The 18897-nt window shown below is 39.3% G+C and overlaps 1 protein-coding gene across 2 annotated transcripts in view; it reads left to right on the plus strand.

Annotated features, from left to right (window-relative positions):
• pcxb (pyruvate carboxylase b) overlaps positions 1-18897 on the plus strand; it is a 383732-nt gene that overhangs the window by 94142 nt on the left and 270693 nt on the right. The window lies entirely within an intron of this gene.

The following is an 18897-nucleotide window of genomic DNA, read 5'->3' on the forward strand; positions in this document are numbered from 1 at the left end:
GGGATTTAAAACAGAATGGAAAAACTGAAGTCCATGCTTGGATGGTAAGACTTTGTCAGATGAAATTTAATTTTCCTTTTCCTCAAACTACGTACAGGTAGCTATTAAACTGGATTTTAAATCCAGCCAAGTCTTCTATACTTTAGGTTTATTAATATATTTGACATACTACTCAAGGAAGTATCTTTATTAAGGATTGACATTTACATCCTCATCTAGTTCCTGCTGCCCTTTTACAGAGGCTATTTTGGAGGCTCTTCCTTACCACCTTCTCACTGTTAAAACTCACATTTCAAGGTTTTGTGAAGGGCTGGTAGCTTCACAAGGATTGTATTTTTTTTTTACTGGAAACTGTTAAACCATCAAACTTGTCAATGCTTCTTATGCCTTTCAGCCTTGTAACTTTAAAGGAAATATATATTTTTTGTCATTTTTAAAACCTTTAAACCATGTTCAGGTTTGTAGCTCACAATTGTGTTCATTTTTACTGAACATAGAAGGCTGACATTTGCATTAGAGCATTGCTACTTTTAATTTAGATCTCATAGTGACAAAGACAGTTGCAGTATTGAATGCAGCCCAAATTTTAACTATCAAAAGTTATAATTTTAAATTTGATCCAGTCTTAAGAAAAAAGGTGGGAGAAATATGCTTTGATGCAAATGCTTTGATTTATCGGATCGGAACTGCAGACAGATCTGAGCTATAGAGGATAGCCCAACTTGCCTATAATTCACCCAAATACCAATTGATGTAATGTCAGAAACTATGTATCTAGAAACAATCACTCTTCACTTCTTGTTAGCATTCTTACATGTGGATTAGGGCTGACACTAATGTTAGATTATTTTTTGAATGAATAGATTAATAATCTGATAGCCACTGGTCCCTTAAAGATTTTCTATTAAATTAAACCATGTGAAACTAACTTTTCCGCTTGAGTTCTGGATGGAGCATATTGACAGACGAAAAATATATTTTTTTCTTGCATGCAAAATATTGTTTTTATAGTTTTGGTATAATTACTGCTCTAAGTGTGTTGCTCTGTCAGCTCAAAAACAATTTATCGATTGCTAAATTAGTTGATTATTTCATTGATCAATTATTTCCGATTTTTTTTTCAGCCCTAAAGTGGATTAGCATTTAACTAAGAGTGATGCAGTCATCTAGCTAATAAACTTTACTCCAAGGGTGCCGAAAGACGTTTGCCAGTTTTTATTTATTTTTTTACAACCTTTACAAACTAAGGTAATGAACACTAAATGTATGGGTAGATAAAATATTTTAGTTTATTACAGTAGGCTTAGAAGCAGAATAAATATGCTGCTATATCTAATTGTAAAAGAAAAGCTTTCCTCATCAGTTAAACTTTATTCTCACAAAGGGCAGCAGTGAAATAGGTGGCCATGCTAAATGAATTAAAACTAAGCAACTGTATGTCCTCGCCTCAGTTTGGGCTTGTGGTTCCTTTACGGGTTTATTCACACCCAACACCTTTGGTTGTCTTGTAACAGACCGTAGTTTTTCTCCCCAAACAACCAGACCGACACATACTTTTTAAGGCACTTAGTCCACTTATGGTATCACTACAAACAGCCGCCATCTGACTCAAATACAGAAAGCATGTGTCTTTTTGGACTGTGTAAATCACTGTAGTAGTAATTCATACCTGTTCTGCTGTCTGTTGCTTAGCAACCCTGCTGGCAGCAAACAGTGGGTCCCCAGCTTATAAGATGCATTCTCTGATGGCCACAAAATGAAGAAATCACAGGACAAAATCACTTTAGTCTTTTTCCATGAAGCTCACACACATGACTTCAGAGATCTTTTTTTGATCTTCTAAAGTTTTTTTTCTTTCCAAAGACTTCCTAGTATATGGAATATTAAAAACAATGGCATTTTCCTTGTATTTATGCATAAAAGCCTTGAGTAACATTTCTGTTCAGATGAATTATGAATGACATTCTATTCCTACATGATGGACTCCCCATACAATGTTATTACATGCTTAGCCTTCTTCCTTCAACAAATTCCCACTTTAAAAAAGCAGTCAAATGTTTGCTGTATTTGCTGCTGACATAATGTGAGATGAATACAAGATGTACATTATTTTACTCTGAAAAGCAAATTGTCTGTGTGCTTAAGCTTTAAGTGTTGGCAAAATGGAGAGCCAGCCTCTGCATTCAGCTCCAGCTCTGCCTTTGAACTTCTCAAGGTTCAATTTGTCTGCAATCTGTCTGTAAATGATCTTTCCTTTTATGTTCAGTGTGTGTCTCTCAATGTTTGATTGTGACCTAAGCCAGTGTGAGTGTGTGCAAGCCTGATTCGGTATGGGACATTGGACAATTGGTAGATTGCTGGTCAGGAGTCCTTTAGATTCTAAAGTGGCGTAATTATTCCCCTGGGCTCATGCTGGGCTGTGTGCATCAAAATGAAGATGGCAAAGTAAATTGTGAGTCCTTTGTGGACAAAGCAACAAAGAAAGGAAATGTCTCTTGAATCAAAGTTGTTGGGGGGGGTTTGGCAAAAGGGCTTTTTGAAAAAAGTTGAGAAAATTTGAAAGTACTAATGTGCTACAACTCTTCGCAAAAACTTTATAGAAATTGTGTTTAATTTTTGGGTCAATGTTAAGGCAAGGACACAATGTACAATATCTTCAATCGTTGCACTCAACCGCAGACGTCACATTGTAACGTCCAAAAACAACACGTTGGACTCCCCGCCGAGAGATTGCGCTGGACGGACTCTTCAATCTGGAAGAACAAGAACTCCCTTGTTTTCACATGCGCAATGCTTGAGGTTCAGCTAAATCAGCCTATAGATGCTCCTAGCTCTGCTTCAACAGCAGGTTTTGCCCATTAACGCCTCACAAAGGCCAACTGAATTTCAAACATGGTTGATTTTGTCCTGACCTTACGATTCTTGATCAGGATGTGGTTGAAGGAGGCCAATTGCCCCTCGTTACCCCTTTATACTACACGACGCAGGATGCACAATTAAGCTGAAACTCGGTCCAATCCCAAATATTCTCTCATCACTGAAGAATCGACCTGAAAAAGGGAAAAAAAACTTGCAGTGTATACATGCCTTTAGGCAGGAGCCAGTAGAGGCTAATACTGCAAGGGCATTGAGGTAAAAAAAAAATGTAGCAATTGAATATATGGAGGACGATCTTTTATTTCCGGGTGTATAATCTAAATAAGTTGTCCCAATTGTCAATCATTCTGGTGATTACAAAAGAAATCCTACAGTACGTGCTCATTTCCCAGTTAGCTTTCTTTTTCTGTGTATGCGCATGTTCAAGCGCATATCTGTGGTGAGCTACGGTTTCAGGCAGTCATAGAAGCTCACCTTTCTCACTATGGTTCTGTGAAAAAGGCAGAAAAGTGTCTACGAATTGTATGAGAAGAGGCCTCAGAAGAGGCAGATATATCTCCCTTTTGCTTTGTGCGGAGAGCTCTGCTCGCAAAGAATTATGGGATTTGCTGTCAGTGGCCTGTTGTCGCCACCCAACAGTGGCGATTAATAACAAAGATGGCGCAGGCACTGCACAGTGGAGGAGTTACGTGACCATTAGGGAGCAAAACTAGTGATCATCTGTCCGAATGGTCAGTTAGCTGAGTTTGCTAGAAGTCCATTATATAGTACCCACTCTATATAGTGCTTGAGGAATTTAGGGGTTAGAGCGACCATTCCATCACAGCGGAGAAATGGGCTTGTGCATGCTCTCGCACCCGCATTTTTTTTGGGAGTGGGGATCTTTTTAAAAAATGTTTGAAAATCCCCCACTATACCTTTAAATTCAATGTTATAGACAGTTTGAATGGTTCATATTAGAATCTACTTTTCTAAATGTTGTATTTTTACAGAGGTCTTGCTCTAAGGTGAGTCAGAATAAGGTCTAATCTCTGGTTCTTTTGGGCTGTTTAAATCCGGCGGCTGGGTTTTCTGAAGGACTCAGTCTACCTGGACTTCTGTCCTTTGAAGGCCATGACGATGAGTCCAGGAGGGTTAGCCTATAAATTCTGACAGTTGGAGTCTTCAACTCTCACCGCCCCTCACTTAGTATAAGCTGTCACCTAACAACCTTGAAAGTTTTCGCACAAAGCAGGCAAAGGATGGATGTTGAATTTCTCACTACTGTTAAGTGTGCAAATTTGCTAAATGTAGGGCTGAACGATTTGTCCCAAAATTAGAGTTGCAATATTTTCAACCAAATTTGTGAACACAATTTTATTTGCATTTCCCTTTGCATCAAATACATTTACAAAAATGTTACTTTCTACAAACTCTCTACCCTTTTTTATTGTTGGCAAACTTACTTAAGCATATGACCTCCACCGAAAAGGCTGGAGTGATCAATATAGAATCTAAACCTTGTAAAATGTAATGTAACCTCAATGATCTGTATCTTGGGTTCTGTTGTGAGAGATGTGGGGATCTATGGCAGTCCTGCTCCAGCTGGCTGAATTTCTTTAGGCAGAAGCCAGAGAATGAAGATGTTTGCAATGCAGTGTGTAGCTTTATTGGGAAAAATGTTGGACTTTTATTGCACTTGATTCTATGTGCTTGAGAAAAATTGACATTTTTCTTTCATGGCTCGATGTTAATGCATGAGCATGTGCTGATATCAGGTTTTTAATGAAAATATTTGTGCAGCACCTGGTTGCTAAACTGTTTGGTTAGCCAATTCCTGTTAAATTATCCCTCGCCATCTTGGACTGAAAGACGTAACGGATGCAGATTAAGAATGACAGGAACAATACTTCAGGTTAATTGACAGAGGGTCTGACAAACAAGTTATGAAAAAGGTAAAATGAGGTAAATTTAAGCAGAGTTTCCACTTGGAGCTGCTGAAAGAATATTGAGGTCTGCATTGGTACGATATATGTACAGGTGCTGGTCATAAAATTAGAATATCATGAAAAAATAGATTGATTTCAGTAATTCCATTTAAAAAGTGAAACTTGTATATTATATTCATACATTACATACAAACTCATATATTTCAGATGTTTATTTTGTTTAATTTTGATGATTACAAATGACAACAAATGAAAATCTCTAATTCATCATATCAGAAAATTAGAATATTACTGAAGACCAATAAAAACAAAGGATTTATAGAAATGTTGGCCAACTGAAAAGTATGAACATGAAAAGTATGAGCATGTACAGCACTCAGTATTTAGTTGGGCCTCCTTTGGCCTGTATTACTGCAGCAATGCGGCGTGGCATGGAGTCGATCAGTCTGTGGCACTGCTCAGGTGTTATGATAGCCCAGGTTGCTCTAATAGTGGCTTTTAGCTCTTCTGAATTGTTGGGTCTGGTGTATTGCATCTTCTTCTTCACAATACCCCATAGATTTTCTATGGGGTTAAGGTCAGGAGAGTTTGCTGGCCAATTAAGAACAGGGATACCATGGTCCTTCAACCAGGTACTGGTAGCTTTGGCACTGTGTGCAGGTGCCAAGTCCTGTTGGAAAATGAAATCTGCATCTCCAAAAAGTTGGTCAGCTGCAGGAAGCATGAAGTGCTCTAAAACTTCCTGGTATGTGGCTGCGTTGACCCTGGACCTCAGAAAACACAATGGACCAACACCAGCAGATGACATGGCACCCCAAACCATCACTGACTGTGGAAACTTTACACTGGACTTCAAGCAACGTGGATGAAGTGCCTCTCTTCTTTTCCTCCAGACTCTGGGACCTTGATTTCCAAAGGAAATGCAAAATTTACTTTCATCAGAGAACATGACTTTGGACCACTCACCAGCAGTCCAGTCCTGTTTCTCTTTAGCCCAGGCAAGACGCTTCTGACGCTGTCTGTGGTTCAAGAGTGGCTTGACACAAGGAATGCGACAGCAGAAACCCATGTCTTTCATACGTCTGTGTGTGGTGGTTCTTGAAGCACTCACTCCAGCTGCAGTCCACTCTTTGTGAATCTCCCCCACATTTTTGAAGGGGTTTTGTTTCACAATCCTCTCCAGGGTGCGGTTATCTCTCTTGCTTGTACACTTTTTTCGACCACATCTTTTCCTTCCCTTCGCCTCTCTATTAATGTGCTTGGACACTGAGCTCTGTGAACAGCCAGCCTCTTTAGCGATGACCTTTTGTGTCTTGCCCTCCTTGTGCAAGGTGTCGATGGTCGTCTTTTGGACAACTGTCAAGTCAGCAGTCTTCCCCATGATTGTGTAGCCTATAGAACTAGACTGAAAGACCATTTAAAGGCTTTTGCAGGTGGTTTGAGTTAATTAGCTGATTAGAGTGTGGCACCAGGGGCCATCAATTTTGAACCTTTTCACAATATTCTAATTTTCTGATATGATGAATTTGAGATTTTCATTTGTCATTTGTAATCATCAAAATTAAACAAAATAAACATCTGAAATATATGAGTTTGTATGTAATGTATGAATATAATATACAAGTTTCACTTTTTAAATGGAATTACTGAAATCAATCTACTTTTTCATGATATTCTAATTTTATGACCAGCACCTGTATATGTTGAATATGTAGAATTTTCTTGCATTAATGCATTACATTACTGTTAAGCCGCTGGTCTTCATGCAGGGTAATGCACTATTTCTCATTAATTTCTCCAGTTTAGTCTCAATTTCTTTGATCTCCTGCAGTAATTCTTTCTTCCTGCCCTTTATCTTTCTTTCTCATTTTGCTTGTTAAATGTTGATTAAGTGGCTGGCATCTGCAGCTCTGTTAGCTTTATATTTTATCTGCAGAAGTTAAGATTTTGCTGCCACATCAGCATTTATCACTTTTGCCCACTTGAGTTTTGCAAAGCCTTTTTTTGACACTCCTCTTGGCATGTGAAATTTATCAGCCATTTTTGTCATCTCTTCTACAGTTTGTCCTCCTCTACCCTGGCTCTCTTCATAGATGTTGTTATATTTTATGGATTTTTGTCTCCAGTTTCATCTTAATCCGCTCAATAATCCAGGTTCTTCATGTTACTTTAGGTGCCATGCGAAAACAGATGTAGCAGTGAACTAAACAACCCCTCCTTTGTCAACATGCTGTTTTTTGTTTTTGTCTTTTCTGTATGCATTCAATGATCTTTGACAAATGCTGCACAGTTCAGTTGACACGCTTGACTGGAACAAAAGATATTCAAGGCGGTAAGTTACAGTATGAATTGTATGTAAAAATTCAGCTTTCGTCCAGAAGTGCAGAGCTACACAAGCAGCAGACTGGGTTGTGTAGTTCTGATGTGGCGGAGTATGAATAGAGTATTTGTGTGCGTGCACCCACAGGAGTTTTGTTTGGCTTTTTAAGCTCGTCATGAAATAATTTTAAGGTGATTATAATTGTGCAACAGAGCGTACAGTGAGTGATTGAGAGGTAAGCACATGAATAAGAATGTTTTTGCATGCTTGTTTATGTTTGGTTCCTGACTCCAGGGGGACAATTTTATGGCACAAAAATGAAGGCTTTTTTCATGAAGAGAGGATGTGTATGTTTAAAATCAAAGGTGGAAAATAATTTATAATAGTGCCATGAAAAGAGAAAAATGACAGATAATTATCCTATTAACATCTTGGGCCAACTTTCAAAGAATGTTTGAGCTTTATTATGAGGAAGCAGTTGAAGCTTAGTAGCCAGGCAGGTATATTAGCATTTTCTAACCGCTGGTTTCTTTTTTATTTTTTTTTTAAGTTCTTGTGGGAGAAAAAATTACATTGACTATTGTGAGCTTAATAGGTGCATTTACAGTGAAATGTATCAAATTAGCACAAGTTTGATCAAACCATAAGAATTACCTATACCGTTATCAGAAGATTTACCTGAGGCATACAGTTATTTGAGATGGTTTCTTATGGCAGCAGCTACCGTTTATTTACCCAGGGTAATTTACAAAGTGAATACTTTTTATTCTGGAAAGAAGTTCTTTTTTATTAATCTCTAAATTGTGCAGCCCATTTCTTCATGTCTTATTACACTGATTCTGAGATGACCTCTTTAGTTTTATTTTTGTCTATTTGGCAACTTAAAGGTATAGAGGATGACCTTTTATTTCCAGGTGGATAATTTCTTTGTCTGCGCATGCACACTTTGTGAGAAAGGTGAGCTTCAATGACTGAGATACATCTATGTGGAACTTGGGTTTCAGACAGAGTTTCTTTAAAAATGGCCGATGGTCATTGGAGAAAATATGTCTACGAAGTTTACGAGGAGAAAAGAAAGGCCCCAGAAGAGGCAGATATATCCCAGAATGCTTTGTGGAGAGTTCTCCTTGCAAAGCATGGGATTTGCTGTCACAGCAGCCTGCTGTCACTACCAGACAGTGGCGACTAATAACAAAAGTGGCACAGGCGACGTACAGTAGAGTTATGTGACCAATGGAGAGCAGAAAGCAGTGATCATCTGTCCGAACTGTAAGTAAACTGAGTTTGCTATAAAGTCCACCATATAGTCCCTGCTCTTTATAGTGATTGGGGGATTTAGGGTTTAGACAGGACATTCGGACACAGTAAGCTGGTATGAGCTATGAGAACAGCAACTTTAAAAGGAAGCATGCACGGAGCGTTCTCTTTGGAGCGGGTACAGGGTTGTGCATGTGCATTTTAAAAAAGTTGTGAAAATCCTCCACAATGCCTTTAACCTTGGAGTGTTGCTGTTGGTGTGACCTGGTGCATTTATTGAATAAAAAGCTCAGATCACCTTCAATTAGCTGGAAATCGCAGTGTTGTGGTTAGCAGTAGATTTCTAGACACAGCTTCACCTTTACTCCCTTGACTAAGTGGTTGTACAGTTAGTCTGTCATAGAGGCGCCTTGAAACGGTGCAACAAGAAGCCACCTTTTTATTGGCAAGTGCTGCTCTGTTTTGAAAATCCATATAGCCCTTTAAATTATTGAACAGAAAGTAATATAAAGATTAATTACCTAAAAGTAGAGAACACTTATACGGCTCAAGCATAAGATGGGCGTTTAGAATCTGTAGAGAGAATTAACAGATGTTTCTTAATACATTGTAAATAAAAAGTTTGTAGGTTTGTTAGACAGTGTAATTATTTTGTATTGGGGGGCTTCACTGGGGCCCTGTCAATCATGGGCCCCAAAAATCCTCTTCTTTTTTTTAATCTTCAAACCACAAATGGAAAGTTTCTCCTTGCATTTAAGTTTTCTAGTATCTGGTTTTTTCACAAAAAAGTTTAGTCATTATCAAAATTCATGATTTGTTGGTGTCCAGATGGCTGTGGCTTGTTTGGAAAATATAACCACCTATGAATCAAATGGCTACAAAAAAACATGTCTGCAATAAATACAAATTAACCTCTAAATGGAGGCGCTTCATCAGACTGCACATAAAGGACAGAAACCAGATAAACTGAAGTCTAGAATGAATTAAATCTCCAATTTGCATAAATTACCATATCCCACGTGATAAATTAAAATGTAATTTCCATACATTTCATCGGGTAATCCCTCTTGGCTTCCGTTTAATGTCTTATTCACAGGCTTTGGGATCCTGAGGCCTAAAATCACATCAAAGATTGGGGGGGAAAAAAGGTAGGATTAAATATCAAAACGACTCATGTCCTGGCCCTGGGACATATCTTCATCAGGGAATAGTTGCAGTTTGGAGGGCTTTGTGACCTGAAGATCAGACGTTTCCTGACCCTGAAGCCAAAGTGCATTCAGATACTGTGCCATGGTCATCAAATAGCGCTGACTCTACATGGTCTTCAAGAAATCGGTTTTACATTGGTCAGAAAAAAATGACTGAACACTGAATTATTGTGACGTATTGTACGCGGAATGCAGTGAAGCCCAAAATAAGATGCATGAGTGTTCGTTTCGATCGATAAATGTTTGTCCACACAAGCAGTGCTAAGCTTCACTGCCTGCATTCCAATGAGTCACCAAGCCGTGAATCACTCCTCATCGGTGGGAAATATCAGCTGCTGTCCCTTAGCGACATGTGAAAGAAACTGATGTTTATTGGGCCTGTGAAGAGCACAGCAGGTCTACCCATGGGCGAATCCAACTCATTGTTTAAATCTGTGCACTCCATTCATCTGTTAAAAGCAATTTTACTGTGTTGTCTGTTAAAACCCTGGATATAATTAGGACGTTTTGCTGCTCTTGGTTTGTATTTGAAACTTGGTTTTAAGGCACTGAAGAACTTCAGGTTCATGTTTATCTCTGGTACAGCAACAATGGACTCTATGCACAACTCCAGTACTTCCTGAATTTAAGGCAACTTGTTTGCCTTTTTCCTGCTAGATGATCTGTTTAATCCAGGTGTGTCTGACCTCTGTAACTATGATCAGACACGACTATATTAATCAGTCTATTGGTGTTGTGCAGAGTCCATTCTCTTGCAGTAGAGCTCTTGGAAGTTCATTGGGATGAATTGAATGTTTGTAAATTAAATTTTTTACTGACTTTTAAACTGTTTAATATTAGCATTTAAAAGAAAAATTAATTTTGACCTCATCAGTGGTGTTGGATGCTGAAGTTCATCCTGTATCCAAATGCTTACACAGTTTGAATCTCAGCTGTCCTTTGGCAGGACATTTGACTATGGTTGCCTGCTGATGGGGCTAAGGGAGCCAAGCAGTTTCTATGTACGGCAGCCTTGCTTCTGTTTATCGAGTGATCAGATGCAAATTTTGGCTAACATGCATGCTAGTGTTCCTTTTAAAGTGTTCCTGGAGGATTGTACAGTTCCTCAACCCGTACAGGGGCTTCTCTTGGTGGGCTTGTATCCGGCCATTGCTCTTTGAAAAATCCCTGCTCCCGCTATAACTAAGGCCTTACTTGAATTATACAAAGGTTTTCTCTGCTCAAATTGGTATAAACTGATTAAATGGCAATTTTTAATCAAAGCTGTAACCAGAATCTACAGTGTTGAAAGCCATGGTAAACTATCACCGGTCTCAACCTGACCCGTGAAATTTTGCTGGCATCCTACGATGAACCTGCTAAAGCTGCACCTTCTGAGACCAATAAAGATGTCAGTTTGTTTTCTGATTTAATTGTGCGTCTCTGAACCAGCAGGGATTTGTCAAGTCCTCTTTCACTTCGCAGAACATACTGCAGATTCGACCCACTGAAGCTTTTAAGTGGGTGCTTGAATTTTGTCTCTTTGACCCAGCCAATCACAGGTTGTATTTGTCTTGTCAACATAGTTGGCTTGTCACTCCCACGTGCTAACAAGCACCGAGTGGCAAGCTCCGGTGCATGCATTCAAATGATTCATCAGCCTGTTAGTCATAGAGCTGTGAGCGGAATATAATGGGGTGAAATGAAAGAGGAAATCTCAGACGGATGTAAAGGAAGCCATAATGTATCTGTGTATTGTCTGTCATTCAGCCTAGTTGGCTGCTGGGATATCAGGCTGATCATTTCTTATGAGACAGTTGCACACATGGTTTCAGTCACTGTGAAAAGAAAATGCATTTTTTCCAATTGCTGGAGTTTTAGCCAATGTTAAACTATCAGGACTTATCCAAATTATAATCTTATTCAAATTCAAGAGATTGACCCAAAATGTACCCATTAACATCATTTCAACATTTATAAAAAGGGGTAAAGCCAGAATTGAAATGCTGTCTATGGGCAACCCTTTAATATCTTGTAGGACCACTTTCAGTGACTTATAGTAATTTTCTGGATGACTTTTGAAAATTCAAACCATAAGTGAGAACATAGCGTTGGTGCAGTGTGTAGTAGTGTTAATTTCGTTAACGAAAACTAAACGAAAATATTTTCGTCAACGCACATTTTTCCCCCAACGAAAACTAGACGAGACGAGACGAAAATCCCCACTAATAAACAATAACTGGGAGTAAATCAGAAATATTTTTCGTTGACTAATAAAGACGAGACGAAAATGCAGTTTGGTAAATAAAGACTGGACTAAAATCTATGGACATTTTAGTTCACGAACAAAGACGAGACGAAAATTACATATTATTTTATGGTTTTTTCAAATCCTATCTCCTGCTCCGCCTCCTCCTCGTCAGCTCCCACGCACCCACTTTCAAACCTGGAGCGGGCGGCACAGAGTAGCCTACTCTGGGGCTCGGGAGAAAGAGGAGACGTGATATATGGACACATTTTCACTTCATTGAAGTGGAGAACAAAACCAAATGCTTGATTTTAGTCGAAGGGAAGGAATGTGGCCACATGGTAGCTGGAAAAAACACAACCTGAAGAGACACGTCGCAGTACAACACAAAGACATTACGGTAAGTTAACAGAAAGATTGGTGGTGGTTGTTTATAATGTAACATTAAATCAACGGCTATAATGTCCTAATGATAAACTAACTGATGTTGGCTAACTTTTAGCATTTAGTATCCAGGCTGGCTATGTTACGTTAGCTTGTTAGCACGTAGCGACCGTAGCCACTTGTTGATAGAACTTAGATATGTTATGCTGCGTTCACACCGGGGGCAGCTGGCGCGACAAAAGCAGCGAGTTTACATATAAAGTCAATGGTTGACGCGCGTCAAGGCGCAGCTAAAGGTCCCGCGGCGCGTTTCAAGCAGCAAGCGCAGCGCGTCTGAATAGCTGAAGCAGCGCGTCGGGCGCGTTTTGGCATCTGACGCGCGTGATGCGCCGCAAACGTGTTGCTCCTCGAGATGGAAAAATTGAATTTTTGCTGCTCGACGCGCCGCGTCAACCAATCAGAGAAGCTGATCTGGGAGCTGGCTGGGAGAGACACAGCGCTGATGACACAGACCGCTCTGATTACTCCTCTTAAACAGTTTATTAACGCATAATTAACTTAAAATATATACATCTGCCGGCGGAATATGTTCGCTTTTATTATTCTGGTGCCTGCAGATCGGATTATTTAGATGAAAAACACCTACCAGCTGCCGCGGTGAACCGCGAGGAGGCGACCCGCCAGAGGCTGCTGATGAATGGATTCCTTCTGTCGGCGCACCGCCGGTATGTGGGGGTCTGAGCGGCTCCGACAGAAATAATATTGGGAGGCAGGATTGTAATCTGGATGAACTGACTGCACTGATGAAGTTTTCAGGTGTATTTTCTCACTTAAAAACATATTAAAACTACTTTATTCCCACTGATCACAGCAAATATAGCTGCAAGGCAGAGAAAGGATAGTGAAGCTCCGCCCAACGCGCGTCAGAGCCACTTTTGGACCGCGCAGGCAGAGCAGCAAAGCTGCTTCAGCCGCGCGTCAGAACTAACTGGTACAAGCAGCAAAAATGAAGCAGCAGACGCGATTTTGCTGCTTTTGCTGCCCCCGGTGTGAACGCAGCATTACATTGCAAGTTTGATTAAAGCAGACAGACGCTTTAGGTAAACTAGGAGCAGCAAGTGAACTATAGTTAACACAAAACACCTCGGCAGCTACACATGTATGCTAAATGCTAAAACCAACTGAAACTATCGGTCTTTGACAGTGTGTATCAGGATAAGAAAATAAAAATAATATGCCACACATAATTCAGAACAACTTTAACCTAGATTTTCATACACAAAATAGCCATTGCTAGCGGAACCACTGCAGGGATTTGGATGCAAACATCAATATTAATCAATATTAATACAACCAAAATGCATGCACACATAAAAATGTCTGCAATTTATTCCTGCATAAAATGATAGTTACGGTAGGTTGTTTGTATGAGTTTGAAATGGATTGTCAAATGTAGTTTTTACAGAGACTTAGTTGTTGTTAAGGAAAAAAAGAGACCTATATGCTACTTATACACTTGGAATTCCTGTTATGCTGTGCATCTATCCTGACATTGTATTAATTTCTGTTCCAGATTGAAGATACACCGACCACCAACAACCACCCAGAAACAATGACAGGCCAGCTATACAAGCTTCCTTAATTGCCCACACTAAATACAAAGCTGACTCTCAGGACCAGCAAGCTATGCCTTGTTTCACATAAATACTGTACCTTTATAAACCATGTGAACTAGCTGGCAGGAAAGCACTTTGGTTGTATCAGTTGGAGTTTTTTTCACATCATTGATCTCAAATCTATTTATTTCCATCTATTTATTTTATTATTCTATGTGAACTAGCTTTAAAGAGCCAGCACTTGTGTTAAGTTCATAAAACACTTTATTTTATTTATTTGTTTCCTTTGTCAGGTGTATTTTATTTGTTTTAATGCAAGCATTTGTGTTTGTGTCTTTAAACCTTAACAATGTTCAAAATAAATATGCAAATATTGTCAGAACATCTTCCATGTCTGCATGTGTTCCTTAAAATAGTGGGGGGGGGGGGGGTTTATCAAAAAGATGAGAGAAAATGTTGAAATGTGAAATAATTTTAGGAAATGTTAAATATTATCTGCTGACAAAAAAGTAAAAGGTTAAAATTATGTCCTGACTAAAACTAGACTAAAATGTTGACTGTTTTTGTTGACTAAAACTAAACTAATAAAATTATGTTTTCTTGGACTAAAATAAAGACTAAAATGCTCGACTTATAGTCGACTAAAACTAGACTAAATAAAAATGGGATGATGTCGACTAAATGTGATAAAAACTAACAAGCGATGCTGAAACTGGACTAAGACTAAAACTAAATTTAAAAATGGCTGCTAAAATTAACACTAGTGTGTAGCACTGTTGTCTTGCAGTAAAGAGGTTTCTGGGTTTGAATCAAGGTATTTTGACATTCAACATAAATGCCTATGTTAAATGCATTTCCGTTGTGACAAGCTGTGGAGGTATCACCACCTTCCCTGGTGTTCCAGCAGCCATTTTGTTCTGTTAACATAACCCATCGTGCACAAAATGTAGGAGCCTCTACTCTGTGTAAAGCATGGGTAGAGACATGGGTTTTCCCAAGTTTTACTGCTTGTTGCTACTAAAATAGCCTGGATTAACAAGATTGCACCATCAATCTTTTTACTCATATTACATGTAAAAAGCATTTTTCTTAACCAGACTAAATGGATTAAAGCAGATTCACCTGCATTTTAGAAAGTGCTGCTAAGCATCAATCTGAATAATGCTGTGCAGTCTTTTGTGTAGGATGGATTAATCCTTTTCTACAAAGTTATTTTCCTTATTCAATTGGATACAGATCCTGGTGAAGATAATCCTGTCATGGAGGAAATGGTATCTATGTTTATTTAAAAAAAACAAAAAAAAGTAAATTGCAGTGGACTTTAAATAAAATTTGAAATAAAGGCTTCTCATTCAAGCTAGTGAATCAGAAGTTCCTGGATTTTATGTTTAAGAAATGCCATTCTGCAGATGTAAAGTCATGATCGCACTGGCAATGGTAATGCACAGTGGTGGCAACTTTATGAAATTAAACAGGAAATTTAGGATAATCAGAATTAATATGCAATATTGCATTTGTCAGCAATAGTATCGCCAGTACATATTTTCCTGATATCATACTAACATTCTGTAAGCTGGCTTGATCCAGTGGTTATCTGATTAAAGGGTATAGTTCTATAATTCAGTCAAGATCTACGATTTGCTGCTACATTCATTTTAAAAGGAGTGTCCTTCCTGCTAACCAATCATACTGTACTAGTACTTAGCAGTACTTGTTTTAGCTTTTTTTATTTTATTTTGCCATCTAACTTTTTTAACATGCTTTCTGAGACCTGTGCAGTAAGATATGGATCTCTTGGCTTTCGGCACGCTTTTGAGATAAATGTGCCTGGATCTGCACTCCATGTTAAACTGACAACTGTCTTAAACCTTTTGTAGTTGCACAAATAAAGACTCGAAAGGTTTTGGAAAGGTCTCGGCAAATTCTCCCAGATCGATGGGCCGCAATCAGTGCTAATGTAGCAACCACAAAAACTCATGAACCTCCTGCTTTTAAAGAATGAAGTTTATTTATTACAGCTACATTAAAAACGATCGGGGGGAAAAAATGGCAGCAGCCTTTTGGAGACTCAAAGATTTGCTATAAATCTTACTTTATAGCAATGTTTACAGAATTCTTATTCCTATTTATTTCTTAAATGTGGTATGATTTGCAAATGCTTAAAATAATGACCCATAGTTATAAAAAAGTGGCCAACAAAAATCTGGGTTTTGCTAGGGGAAAGAATTTCCTATTTGTAAAATAAGTTTTGTACAGAATGGTTTTGAATAATCCTGCATTGACCCAAAGCTGTGAAATTGAGGTGTTGAACAACAACAAAGGGAGTTTGCAAATGGAGGCAATGCTGTACCAAAAACCTCTTACTGTACTTGGCTCAAATGAAATGTGCAGCCTGGTTGGATGACTAAAATAGCAACAGGCTTTTGCAAGGAAAACTGATATTTAAGCGAAAGAATATAAACATGAAGTTTGCCAGGTGCAGTGATGATTATCCTAGGAAAGATGGAAGAGGAAAGATCTGTAAATCATTTTAGTGGACCTAGGGTTCAGCATTTTTTGCCCCCAGTCTCCTTTTCTGCAGTGGCTTGATACATGGGATTGGAAACGTATAACTGTCATATTTAGGTCCTCCTTTATAACCTCCTCCTCTCATTGGATTAGATTGTGCTCAAACTACACCATCTATAGTCCATGCCACTGCAGAAACAAAAGGACATCAAGCAATCTGTATCACACAAGATTAGGTGAGACCTCTTTCTTTGAAGATGAGTAACTCACAATCCAGCCTAAAATGTAGACTTTAAGGGGATACAATTAAGTCTGAGCAAAGCAGCAGTTAGTTTTTATGGTAAGCTACTGAGAAACAATCGCACCCATCATGCTTCTATTACATTAACAGCATGACTTTGTTTTACCTGCCATTGATCATGTTAAGGTTTATCCTTTGGCCTTCACTCTGGCCTTTAGTTTTACCCTAACTGTTAAAACATGTTCTAAGACTTATTTCAATATTTTAACTTCAATGTCCATCTCATTTTTAATTCGGAGTACAAAGTTCTCAAAGTTTGAAGATGCCGACGGCCATGAGGGAAAAGTTTTATCAGCCTGTGTAGAGTTTAAACAGTCAAAAATCAGTGCATCAATTTTATACATCTAGACCTTACACTGTAGGACTCGCTCGTTCGTATCAGATCCCATGGTGGGCTTTGAAACATACTGCATGTCAGAAGTTGAATAAATCTGATACAGCCTAAACATTAATCGGCTTTGTGGCATGCTGTCCAGGTTTAATCTTTAATGTCCAGGCCAACATACTCATCTTTATTTTTTAATACCATGAACGCATAAAAGTAACTTTTCCTGCAGTATTACAAAAATCTCTGGCCGAAAAGATGATTTTGTCTTAACAGGCTCTCCAAAACAAGTTGTTCACCTTGCGCATCACAACAAATACCTCAGTTTAGTCCCCTACATTCAGTAAGGTGTATGCATTTTGGGGGCTTTGAAGAGATAACCTTAAAGTGATTTGCATATTTGTTGAGTGATACATTTTTTTATAAAGTAAAAAGTTGTGTATTGCATTGGTATTTGGACCGCTTTACTCTGTTGCTGTAATTAAAATCCCATCATATTACCGTTTCATAGTTGTCTAACGGTTAGGGTAGGGTTATGGGCCTGTCAGATAGGAAGCGATTTGCGCTGCGCTGGCCGCGGGGTTCAGCGCATTTGCGCTGCGCTGCGCCGGCTGGGTTGCCGGGTCTAGTCATTTGTTTGTTGTTCCAGCTTTTGGTCAGCAGCAAATATGTATCTGACCCATGCTAAGAAGCAAGCGCTAGCACTAGCCCTGCTAGTTCGAAGAAAAAGAGCAGCAAGAAAGAAGAGGCTGTGGGTGCACGAAACCCTCAGGTCCAGAGAGCAGCTTGGGGAGTTGCGGCTTGTGAAAGAGCTCCGTTTTCACAGCGACCGGTTCCAGGTCTACTTTCGGCTCAGTATGGAGCAGTTTGAGAGTTTGCTGGGGAGAGTCGGACCAAGGATCTCAAGGATCCATACAAATTGTGTCATATAGTTCGGGGAATTCAGACACACACAGTATAGGCTTTTCCTCCATTTTGCTTCCTGGTCTTTCCAGCCGATGGCCCGGTTTCTATTGGCCACGCGTGCATTCGTCACGGCGCGCCACGGTCAAAGTTCAACTATGTTGAACTTTGACCTGGCCTGTGTGCGAGCTCGCGAGGCGGTGCGCTGCGCTTGCGCTTTGCTCGACGCAGCGATAAACCGCCCTGGCACGGCGCAAGCCATTGAAAAGAATGGGTTTCACAGCGCAGCAGTGCGGTCGTCGCAGCCTGTCTGAAAGGCCCATTAGTGAGAGGTTGAATAGAAGTATTGATCAGAGCAGCGGATTAGAGCAAGCAGACCCATGGCAACTCTCTAGGACCTGCAAAATACATACTGTTTGAAGAGTCTGTTGAAGGAAAACTATCAGCTACAAACAGACCTTTTAGTTGTATAAAAGGTTACAAATGCCATAAAGTGTATTTTGCTAGCATTCATGAGGGCCACCTTGAAAATGTACATGGAGATGCTCTGGTAAAATGAGACCAAACCTGAATGCTTCAGCAAACATTCAAAACACTTAGTTGCTCTTAAAACACACCACTGGCCAAGAACCAAACGGGGTTGATGTAATCTCATGCTCTGGGAATGCCTGTATTTGTAAGGACAGGGATGCAGTTTAAGAGGCTGCAAAAGACTTGAGACTGAGGGTCAGGTTTACCCTCCAGAAAAGAAAACTCTACTCATGGAGCCAGAGCTACTTGAGATGGTTTGTAGATCAGGGATGTTGTAGTGCAACTATGTTGAGCTACTTCTATCCTAGCAACAAGATTCAGCCCTTCACCACACCTTAATCAATTGAATGCTTTACTAGGCCTCTAAACTATGTTGATGAGGCAATTAAATATTTTGATTCAGGTCTCCTGGAGCAGAAATGCATCTAAAACTTAAGGTGTTGGACTAATTTAAAAAAAAAACACCTTGACAAAGCAGGATTAAATCTAAGACAACCTGACCTGCGCTATAT

The sequence above is a fragment of the Cyprinodon tularosa genome, unplaced genomic scaffold (assembly GCF_016077235.1).
Source record: "Cyprinodon tularosa strain WSP-4 unplaced genomic scaffold, ASM1607723v1 ctg93, whole genome shotgun sequence".
Classification (NCBI taxonomy): Eukaryota; Metazoa; Chordata; class Actinopteri; order Cyprinodontiformes; family Cyprinodontidae; genus Cyprinodon; species Cyprinodon tularosa.